Source organism: Macaca mulatta, chromosome 3, assembly GCF_049350105.2.
Source record: "Macaca mulatta isolate MMU2019108-1 chromosome 3, T2T-MMU8v2.0, whole genome shotgun sequence".
NCBI lineage: Eukaryota > Metazoa > Chordata > Mammalia > Primates > Cercopithecidae > Macaca > Macaca mulatta.
Window position 1 is genome coordinate 72,675,405 of NC_133408.1, and position 11,166 is coordinate 72,686,570.

General features: G+C 45.6%; 1 long non-coding RNA gene across 1 annotated transcript; it reads left to right on the forward strand.

Annotated features, from left to right (window-relative positions):
• Positions 1–383: 383 nt before the first annotated feature.
• Positions 384–11,154, forward strand: LOC144339839 (uncharacterized). Its single transcript, XR_013415344.1, has 3 exons — positions 384–469; positions 8,596–10,643; positions 11,037–11,154. It is a non-coding gene; the product is annotated as an uncharacterized LOC144339839 (long non-coding RNA).
• Positions 11,155–11,166: the final 12 nt, after the last annotated feature.

Here is an 11,166-nt window from a genome sequence, read left to right on the forward strand (position 1 = left end):
AGGATCACTTGAGCCTAGAAGGTTGAGGCTGCAGTAAGCTATGATTACACCACTGCACTTTAGCTTTGGTAAGAGCAAGACTGTTTCTTAAATAAAATAAAAATTAGATGGGAATATTGCTCGAGCCCTAGAGGTTGAGGCTTCAGCTAACTGTGATTGCACCACTGCAGTCCAGCCTAGGCGATAGAGCAAGACCCTTTTTCTAAAAATAAAATAAAAAGTAACCTTCTGTTACATTTCCCAGTAACACTTTCCCTCCTATGTTTCTGCTGGAAGCCCTTGCATTTTGTTTGTTTTTCACATACCATTTAAAACTTTTAAGTACTGATGTCTGTCTGTGTCATCCCTCTTTTTTATTTTCTTGTTTTTTTTTTTTTTAAAAGAATGTGTTTTTGTCACTCCAGCTGGATCTACCATGAAAGACTTCTGAATCCAGGAAGAGAGACTGACTGGGCAACATGTTATCCAGGTACGAAAAGACTTGGACTATAACTCAGAAATGATCAAGTAATAGTGCATGCATCAAGTGCAATGGGAAGCTCTTCTGGAGGGTGAGAGAAGCTTCCAGTTAAGGTGACACTGAAGCCAGGTCCTAAAAGATGAGGAAGAGTTGTATGAGAGTGGGGAGGGAAGAGGGACGTGGAGGGATGAGGAATGGGCTGGGATGGGATGGAGTGAGCAGCCCAGGCAGGGAAACCAGCACTGTACAGACCTGGACAATGAAGATGGCACATTTTGTTCAGGGAATGGTGAATTAAGTGTGGCAGGAATGCTTTGTAGAGACAGTAATTTGCTTGTATGGAATTTTGCCCGAGACCTCATTACAGTTTCTAAGTTTTTGTGTTATCATGCATCACTGTCCTTGTCAAAGAGTGTGATGATCACAATAACATCAAGCATAGTATTTCATTAATTCTCACAAAAATAGGTAGGTGCCACAGTTATCCCCATTTTATGCATGAAATGATGAAGACTTGGGGTTAATGAGCGATTTGCCCAAGCTCACATGGATATTAAGACTGAGTCAAATGTTAGGTCTGGTCTGACTTTAATGCTTGCCTTGTTCATGAGCACCGTGCATTGTCTCTCCTATGCAGTTAAGCAGGTAGACAGGTGAGAGAAGAACTCATGTTTTTCTCTACTCACACACTTCTAACCAAATGTATGTGTGGAGTTTCTACACCAGTTCTCCAACTCTCTGGATACCAACTGCGTATTCCACAATTCCATTCCAACACTACCTGGGGTTAGTGCAGACCTCACAGGTTAGGGGCTCAGTCCCACAAGACCACCCTTACTTCAGATGCCAATTGCAAGTCCTAGGTTGTCACCTGTATTTCGACCAACCAGTTAGAAATCAGGGTTTCCCATGACTCTCTTCTTCAGTTTAGTTATTTGCTAGAACAACTCACAGAACTTAGAAAAACAGGTTTTTCCTTTTCTTTCTTTCTTTTTTTTTAAAAGACAGGGCCTTGCTCTGTTGTCCAGACTGGCATGCAGTGGTGCAATCATAGCTTATTGAAGCCTCAACCTCCAGGGCTCAAGTGATTCTCCTGTCTCAGCCTCTCAAGTAGCTGGAATTACAGGGTTCTCACCACCACATCTGGCTAATTTCTTTTATTTTTTGTATAGATGGGGTCTTGTTATGTTACCCAAGCTGGTCTCAAATTCCTAGACTCAAGTGATTTCCCCCCACCTCTGCCTCCCAAAGTGCTAGGATTACAGGCATGAGCCACCTCATCTGGCCAGCTTATTTTCTGTTACTGGCTCAATGTAAAGGCTCCATCTCAGGAACAGCCAGTGAAAGAGGTGCACAGGGCAAGGTAAGTGGGGAGCGGCACAGAGCTTCCATGCCCTCTGTTGAGCACACTACCCTCCCAGCACCTCCTTGTGTTCAGCGACACAGAAGTTCTCCAAACCCTGTTGTTTGGGTTTTTATGGAGGCATGATTGATTGACCATTGGTAGCTAAGTCAATCTCCAGTCCCTTTTGCCTCCTGGAGTTCGGCAGGTGAGGCTGAAAGTTCCAAGCCTCAAGAAATGTGGTTGGGGCTGGGCGCAGTGGCTCATGCCTGTAATCCTAGCACTTTGGGAGGCCGAGGCGTGCAGATCACTTGAGGTCAGGATTTTGAAACCAGCCTGACCAACATGGTGAAACCCCATCTCTACTAAAAATACAAAAATTAGCTGGGCATTGTGGCACATCCCTATAATTCCAGCTACTCAGGAGGCCGAGGTAGGAGAATTGCTTGAACCTGGGAGGCGGAGGTTGCAGTGAGCTGAGATTGTGCCATTGCACTCCAGCCTGGACTACAAGAGCCAAACTCCGTTTAAAAAAAAAAAATGTGGTTGGTTCCTCTGGCAGCCAGCCCTCCTCCTGAAGCAGTCTGGGAGCTTGCAGCCACTCTGTCAGCTCAACAGCATCCCACATGCATTCTTACCATGCTGCAGATCTGAAAGACCTCAGAGGCCCTTGTGTCAGGAAACTGGGACTAAGACTGAATATTAAAACAGAAAATGCTCCTATTACCTCCGTCACTAAGGACTCTATAAGAGCTTTAGAAGTTCTATGCCAGGAACCAGGGGCAGAGACCAAATGTATATTTCTTTTCTTACATTTGAGACAGAGTCTCGCTCTGCCACTGAGGCTGGAGTGCAGTGATGTGATCATAGCTCACTGCAGCTTTGACCTCCTAGGCTAAAGCAATCCTCCACCTTAGCCTCTCCAGTAGCTGGAACTACAGGCGTGCATCACCATGTCCAGCTGATTTTAATTTGAATTTTATGAAGGCGGGGGGGGGTCTTCCTATGTTCCCCAGGCTGGTCTCGAACTCTTGGCCTCAAGCGTTCCTTTCTCTTTGGCCTCCCAAAGTGTTGGGATTACAGTTGGGAGCCCCCATGCCCACCAATCAAGGATCTTTATAAGAGAAAGGAGGAGGTAGGAGAGTCAGAATTAGAGAAGGAGATGTGGTGATGGAAGAAGAGGTCAGAGAGGGAGATTTGAAGATGCTGCACTTCTGGCCTTGAATATGGAGTCAGGGGCCATCTTCAAGATGAGTCAAGGAATGGGGGTGGCTTCTAGAAGCTGGAAAAGGCAAGGGAGCACATTCTCTCTAGAGCCTTCAGAAGGAATGCAGCCCTTCTGACACCTGACTTTAGCCGTAATAGACCTAGTTGGGCTTCTGGACCCCAGAACTGTAAGGTGGTAGATTTGTGGTGTTTCAAGCCACTAAATATAGGGTAGTTTGTTGTAGCAGCAAGAAAAAATGAACATGAAGCTGGGGCTTTATGTTACAGTTGCTCATGCCTGTAATCCCAGCACTTTGGGAGGCTAAGGTAGGAGGATCGCTTGAGCCCAGGAGCTTAAGACCAGCCTGGACAACATAATGAGACCTCATGTCTAAAAAAGTTTTTTTTAAAAAAGGCTGGGCGCGGTGGCTCACATTTGTGATCCCAACACTTATAGGAGGCTGAGGGGGTTGGATCATGAGGTCAGAAGTTCAAGACCAGCCTGGCCAAGATGGTGAAACCCCATCTCTACTAAAAACACAAAAATTAGCCAGGTGTGGTGCCTGTAATCCCAGCTACTCGGGAAGCGGAGGCAGAGAATCACTTGAACCTGAAAGGCAGACTTTGCAGCGAGCCGAGATCGCGTTGTTACACTTCAGCCTGGATGACTGAGACTCTGTCTCAAAAAAAAAAAAAAAAAAAAAAAAAAAAAAAAAATTGCCAGACATTGTGGCATGCAGCTGTAGTCTCAGTTCCTAGGGAGGCTGAGGTGGGAGGATTGTTTAAGCCCGGGAGGTTGAGGTTGCTGTGAGCTATGATTGCACCACTGTACTCCAGCCTGGGCAATAGAGCAAGACCTTGTTTCAAAAAGAAAGAAAGAAATGAGCATGATGGGAATGGGGACAAATGGCAATGTTGAGTAGAGTGGTCAGTGTTGGCCTCATAAGTGAATATTGAGCAAAAGTTTGAAGCAGATGATGGAGCTGGCCAAGGTGCTGAGGGAAGAGCTCTGTAGGCTGAGTCAACAGGATAAAGGCATTAGGAGGAAACTCCCTGGTGTGTCTGAGGCTCTGGAAGGAGGCCAGTGGAGCAAAGAGAGAGAGGGAGCGAAGTTGGCGAGGAGGCCAGGGAGTTGCTGGGCTGGGATCGGTACAGATCGTGTAAGCCCTGGGACGCTATTCCTGGGGCTTTGGCTTTTACTCTGACTAAAATGGGAACCACCAAGGGGTTCTGAGCAGAGAGGCGACATGATCTGTCTCCTGATTTAAAGCACACCCTGGCTGCCAAGTTGAGAAAGACTCTGGGAAGATTTGTGTAGAAGCATGGGGGCCAAGCTGTGGCAACATCCCAGTGAGAGATGATAGTGGTCCTGACCTGGTGCACAGTGGTAGTGAGAGATGGTCAGAGCCTGGATACATGTTGAAGTCAGTCAACAGGATTTCCTGACAGACTGGATGTGAGCTGTGAGAGAAGGCAGGGGTCAAGGTTGAGTTTGATTCTAATTGAATTATTAAGTAATTAAAAAAAAAAAAAAACCCTACTGCCTTTCCTAATCCTACCAAGTAAAGGATGCTAGATAAAAAAAATCCTAAGTCAGGCCGGGGGCAGTGGCTCACACGTATAGTTCCAACAGTTTGAGAGGCAGAGATGGGAGTATGTTTTAAGGCCATGAGTTTGAGAGCAGCCTGGGCAACATAGTAAGACCTCCTCTCTCCAAAAATAAAAGAAAGAAATTTAATAAAATAAAATAAATATAGCGGCGCATGGTGGTGTATACCTACTCAGGAGGCTGAGGTGGGCAGATCTCTTGAGGCTAGGAGTTTGAGGCCAGCTTGGGCCACATATTAAGACTTCTCTCTCTTAAAAAAATTAATAATAATTAAAAAAAAGCCTGACATGGTGGTACTTGCCTGTATTTCCAGGTATTGGGGCAGCTGAAGCAGGAGCATCTCTTGAGCCCAGTTGGTCAAGGCTGCAGTGAGCTATGATTATACCACTGCACTCCATCCTGGGTGACACAGTGGGACCCTGTCTCAAAATACAAATACAAATGAAATGAAATCCCAAGTCAGACCAGTCCCTTCTAGGCTATGTAGGCCTTGCAACCACATAGCTGCATGATCAGGTTTGTGTGGCTGTGGATGAGGAGACCCCTGCCCAACTGTTGTTGGCTTTATAATCAGTTTATTTTTCAGTATAGTAATCAAATATATTTCATCATACTTGATGGTCTCAGATATGTGTGGGTTTTGGAATTCCCCTTGGAACAGGCTGTAACATCTTATTTGCCCCATCATTCCATAATTTTAAAAATCTGATCATTGTTTAATAAGATCGGAATTGATATTAGACTACCTAGTCAGTTTTGATTATTGAGAAAATGAAATTGTGTTGTTTGTACTTTATCCAAGATTGGTGTCATACTGGGTAAATCTAATCAATACTTGAACAAATGCAAAATTAGAGCTTTATCATGAAAAACGATGTCATTCTTGAAGAAGATGCCATTTCTTTTTTTCTTTTTTTTGTTTAAGATAGAGTCTTGCTCTTGTCGCCCAGGCTGGAGTGCAGTGGTGCAATTTTAGCTCACTGTAACCCTTGCCTTCTGGGTTGAAGCAGTTCTCCTGCCTCAGCCTCCCGAGTAGCTGGGATTATGGGTGTCCGCCACCATACCCAGCTAATTTTTGTATTTTTAGTAGAGACACGGTTTCACCATGTTGGCCAGGCTCATCTTGGACTCCTCACCTCAGGTGATCTGCCTGCCTCAGCCTCCCAAAGTGCAGGGATTACAGACGTGAGCCACCAGGCCCAGCCTCCATTTCTTTTTCGTAGTCTTTAATAAACAGCTGGTGTTGTTGCAGACTTGCTATTTAGGCACTTAGGAATTTTTCACTAGAAGGCATGTAAAGAAAGACCATGGGCATTTGTAATGAATTTAGCATTCATTCTTTGCGTGACTGTCCCCAGAGCTGTAACTTTACTAATGAATTCTTTACAAACCACTTAGCTAGCAACCGAGCCTAACCAGCCACTCACCCTCGTTATTCAGTGCTCTTTTGTTCTTGTCTGTTTCTCCTCCAACTTGGCTGCACTCACAAAGTGATACAAACTTGCATTTGTTTTCCTTCCTTTTTAGAGACAGGGTCTTGCTCTGTTGCTCAGGCTGCAGTACAATGACATGGTCATGGTTCACTGTAGCCTCAAACTCCTGGACTCAAGCAGTTCTCCCACTTCAGTCTCCGAAATAGCTGGGACTACAGGCGTGTGCCACCATGCCCAGCTAATATTTTCATTTTTTATCATAGAGATGGGATCTTGCTAGGTTGCTCACACTAGGCTCAAAACTCCTGACCTCAAGTGATCCTCCTGACTCAGCCTCCCAAAGTGCTGGGATTACAGGCAGGCATGACTACCTGTGCCATTATTTTAAATAATAGCTTTATTAAAATATTATTCACATGCCATTCACTTTATTTATTGAAATCTGCAATTCAGTAGGTTTTAGAATACTCAGAGAGCTGTGCATCGATCACCACAGTCACTTTTAGAATCTTTTATTACCCTATAGAGAAATCCATACCCCTTAGCCACTACCTCCTACTCCCCCCACCTGCCTTGGCCCCCAGCCTTAGGCAACCATTGATTCATTTTTTTGTCACTATAGATTTGCCTAATCTAGACAAATAGAATTGTACAATATGTGATCTTTTGTGGCTTTTTTTCCCTCTTAGCACAATGTTTTCAAAGTTCCTTTATGTCATAGTGTGTATCAATATTTCATCGTCCTATTGCTGAGTAATATTCCGTGGTAGAGACACGCTGCATTTTGTTTATCTGTTCATCAGTTGGTGGACATTTGGGTTGTCTTCATGTTTTGGCCATTATGAATAATGCTGCTCTGAAGATTGTTGTACAATATATATTTGTGTGGATATATATTTTTATTTCTCTGGGATATATGCCTAGGAGTGAAGTTGTTGCATTATATGATGACTGTACATTTTGAGAAACTGTCAGACTGTTTTCTTAAGTGGCTACACCAGTTGGGTGTGATGGCTCACACCTGCCATCCCAGCTACTCAGGAGGCTCTGATGGGAGGAATTGAGCCCATGAATTCAAGACCAGCCTGGGCAAGATAGTTGAAACCCTGTCTTGATTAAAAAAAAAAAAAAACCAATTGAAATGACAGGAAAAGAAATACCCAGTGTTTACACGATTTTATGTTCCCACCAGTAATGTATGTGGGTTCCAATTCCTCCACATCTTCACTGACATTATTTTTTTTTTTTAGATAGGGGCTTCTCTGTCTCTTAGGCTGCAGCCCAATGACACCATCACAGTTCACTGCAGCCTTGACCTCCCAGGCACAAGTGATTCTCTCATCTCAATGCCTGGCTAATTTTTATATTTTTTTGGAGTGATCGGATTTTACCGTGTCGCCCAGGCTGGTCTCATACTCCTGGCCTTGAGTGATCTACCCACCTCAGCCTCCCAAAGTTCTGGAATTACAGGCTGAGCCACCATGCCTGGCCTTCACCAACATTTGTCATTATGTTTTGTTTTTTCTTTTATACCTTAAAGCAGTATAAGAACAAGTGTCTTCAATTATAGGAAACAGTATAATCCCAGGGCATTGGGAGGCTAAGACAGGAAGATGTGTTGATGCCAGGAGTTTGTTTTCTGTTTTTTTTTTCAGACAGAGTCTCACTCTGTGGCCCAGAGTGGAGTGCAGTGGTGCGATCTTGGCCCACTGCAACCTCCGCCTCCCAGGTTCAAGTGATTCTCCTGACTCAGCCGCCCAAGTAGCTGAGACTACAGGTACACGCCACTACTGCCCAGCTAATTTTGTATTTTTAGTAGAGTCGGAGTTTCACCATGTTGGCCAGGCTGGTCTTGAACTCCTGACTTCAGGTGATTTGCCTGCCTCAGCCTCCCAAAGTGCTGGGATTACAAGCATGAGCCCCCATGCCCAGCCTGATGCCAGGAGTTTTAGACCAGCCTGGGCAACCTAGCAAGACCTTGTCTCTACAGAATATTTAAAAATTAGTCAAATGTGGTGGTGCCTGCGTATAGTCTCTCTCTCTCTTTTTTTTTTTTTTTTTGTAACTTTTTGAGACATGGTCTGGCTGTGTCTGAAACTCCTGGGATCAAGTGATCAGTCCTCCCACCTCATCCTACCAAGTAATAGGGACCACAGGTGCATGCCACTGAGGTCTTGCTATGTTGCCCAGGCTGGTCTTGAGCTCCTGGCCTCAAGCAATCCTCTCACCTTGGCCTCCCACAGTACAAGGATTACAGGTATGAGCCACCATGCCTGGCCCCTACCCTGCCTGTTGAGAACCAAAAGAAGGATCCAAATTCTCCTTAGCTCAACTCAAGCCATTTCCTGATTGCATCATCAGCAAGGAGCTGGTTATTGGGCTGTCCAGACCTCCCAAGTGGCACAGAAATGAGGTGAGGGAGTTTTCCTGCTCCTCCACTCTGTGAGGAGTTGGAAGATGATGTTTACTCGTTTGCAGAGAGAGATGCCCTGTAGGCACCTTAGGATGAAGGGGACCCTGATTCCAATGTCGTTTTTTTCTTTAGAAATAGGACCTTGCCTTGTCACTCAGGATGGAGTTCAGTGGTCCAATCATGGCTCACTGTAGCCTCAAACTCAAGCAATCCTGCCACATCAGCCTTCCCAGTAGCTGGGACCACAGGTGAGCACCATGACACTCTGTGAATCTTGTTGTGAGTTTTTTGTAGAGATGGGGCCTCAAGTGTGTTGCCAGAGCTGACCTTGAACTCCTGCACTCAAGGGATTTTCCTGCCTTGGCCTCCCAAAGTATTGGTATTACCGGCATGAGCCATTGTGCCCACTGTCTCTGGTTCTTAACCTTCTGCCTCCCTCTTCCACTTTTAAAGAATGCTTGTAATTACATGGACTCTTCTAGATATTCCAGGATAATCTTGTTTTAAGGTCAGCTGATTTTCAACATTAATTTTATCTGCACTCTTAATTCCGCCTTCCTATGCAATTGTGCTGTGTAACATAGGACATGAACAATTGGTGGGGGTGGGGGTTATTACTTTGGCTACCACAGTAACTGTTTTGTGCTAGGTACTGAGCTAAGCACTGGTGAATTAAGCATGAATAACACACTCTCCCTAATCTCCATCCATTCATGGGAGGAGCACCTCACCTGCCATGCTCCTGAGAATCTGGGGAGTCAAGGAAGTCTTCCGTGAGGAGGTGATGCCAAAGCGGACAAGTGACAGAGGAGCCGAAGCTAGCCAGGAAGAGAGTAGAGGTTTAAGGGGAAGCGTATTATAAGCAGAGGGCATCACCCACTTCAGAGACTCCCAGAGGAGAAAGATGAGGCTCAGCTGGACTCCATAGTAGGTGAAATGGAGAGGGGCAAGCAGTGAGGCTGCCTTGCAAGGCAGGGCAGAGCAGGGGCTGTTAAGGAGTCTGGACTTAATCCCGGAGGCAAGGAGAAGTGATGTAAATGGGGGAGTAACGTGATGAGATTCATGGATTAGAGACATGGTTCAGGCTGCTATAGCGAAGGCACCAAGGGGAGCAGATGGCTCAGTGGGTGTGCAGGAGACCTCTCACTGAGTTTAGGAAGAGGTTTTTAAAATAGAAGAAGTTTGAGTAATTTAAATGATGGTGGGAAGGAGCTAAAAGTGGGGGATAGGTTAAAGATACAGGAAAGTGGGAGGAAGAACTGACAAGTGAGGTTCCTGAGAGGGCAGGAGAAGAGGAGATTCCCATAGGGGGATTAACACTTTCTTTTCTTTTTCTAAGACAGGGTCTTACTCTGTCACCTAGGCTGGAGTTCAGTGGCATGATCTTGGCTCACTGTAGTGTAGACTTCCCAGGCTCAGGGATCCTCCCACCCCAGACTCCCAAGTAGCTGGAACTACAGGTGTACACCAGCACCACACCTGGCTAATATTGTTCTTTTTTTTTGGGTAGACACAGCGTCTCACTATGTTGCTCTGACTGGTCTCCAACTCCTGGCCTCAAGCGATCCTGCTGTCTAGGCTTCCGAAATTGCTGGGATTACAGGCATGAGCCATAATGCCTGACCTCTGCTAGTTCTGTATTCTCTAGAGATGTCTTTACTTTGTGCTAGTGTGTCCCTCATTATGCTGATCCTCTGTTAAAATTAATACCTTTTTTTCTTTTGAGACGGAGTTTCACTCTTGTTGCCCAGGCTGGAGTGCAATGGCGCCATCTCGACTCACCGCAACCTCCGCCTGCCGGGTTCAAGTGATTCTCCTGCCTCAGCCCCCTGAGTAACTGGGATGACAGCCATGTGCCACCATGCCCAGCTAATTTTGTATTTTTGGTAGAGACGGGGTTTCTCCGCATTGGTCAGGCTGGTCTCGAACTCCTGACCTCAGGTGATCCGCCTGCCTTGCCCTCCAAAGTGCCGGGATTACAGGCATGAGCCATTTCACCTGGCCAAAATTAATACTTTTTATATTAAATTGACATATATGTATTTTTTTCTTTTTGATACCGGGTCTCACGCTGTCACCCAGGCTGGAGTGCAGTGGCACAACCTCTGCTCATCGCAGCCTCCACCTGCCAAGCTCAAGCAATTCTCCTGTCTCAGCCTCCCACGTAGCTGGAATTACAGGTAAGTGCCACCACATAGCTAATTTTTGTGTTTTTTGTAGAGATGAGATTTCGCCATATTTCCCAGACTGGTCTCAAACTCCTAAGCTCAAGGCAATCCACCCACCTTGGCCTTCCAAAGTGCTGAGATTACAGGTGTGATCCACCTTGCTCATTCCAGTTTAAACTTTTGAGTTGTTTGTGTCTCCTGATTGGACTCCTACAAATACAGAATTGATGCTAGGAAGGGTACCAGGAGATAGTCCCACACAGATAGGATTTGGGAATAGGTTTGGTTATCCAAGAAGCAGTGCTGAACTCCTTCCTAATGGGATATAGGATGCTGGTGATTTCCAGGAAGTGACCTCACAATGACTCAAGCTACCACTTACTGTTGATTGTGGTGAAATGCCAGGTGAAGTGTATGCCCTGTGAGCTTAGGGGTGCTACAGTTGACCACTGCCACAGTAAAGATGACTCTGAAGAATGGCATGGGATGGATCCTTTCGAATGCACTTGAGCAGCGGTCTCCAACCAAAGGGCCA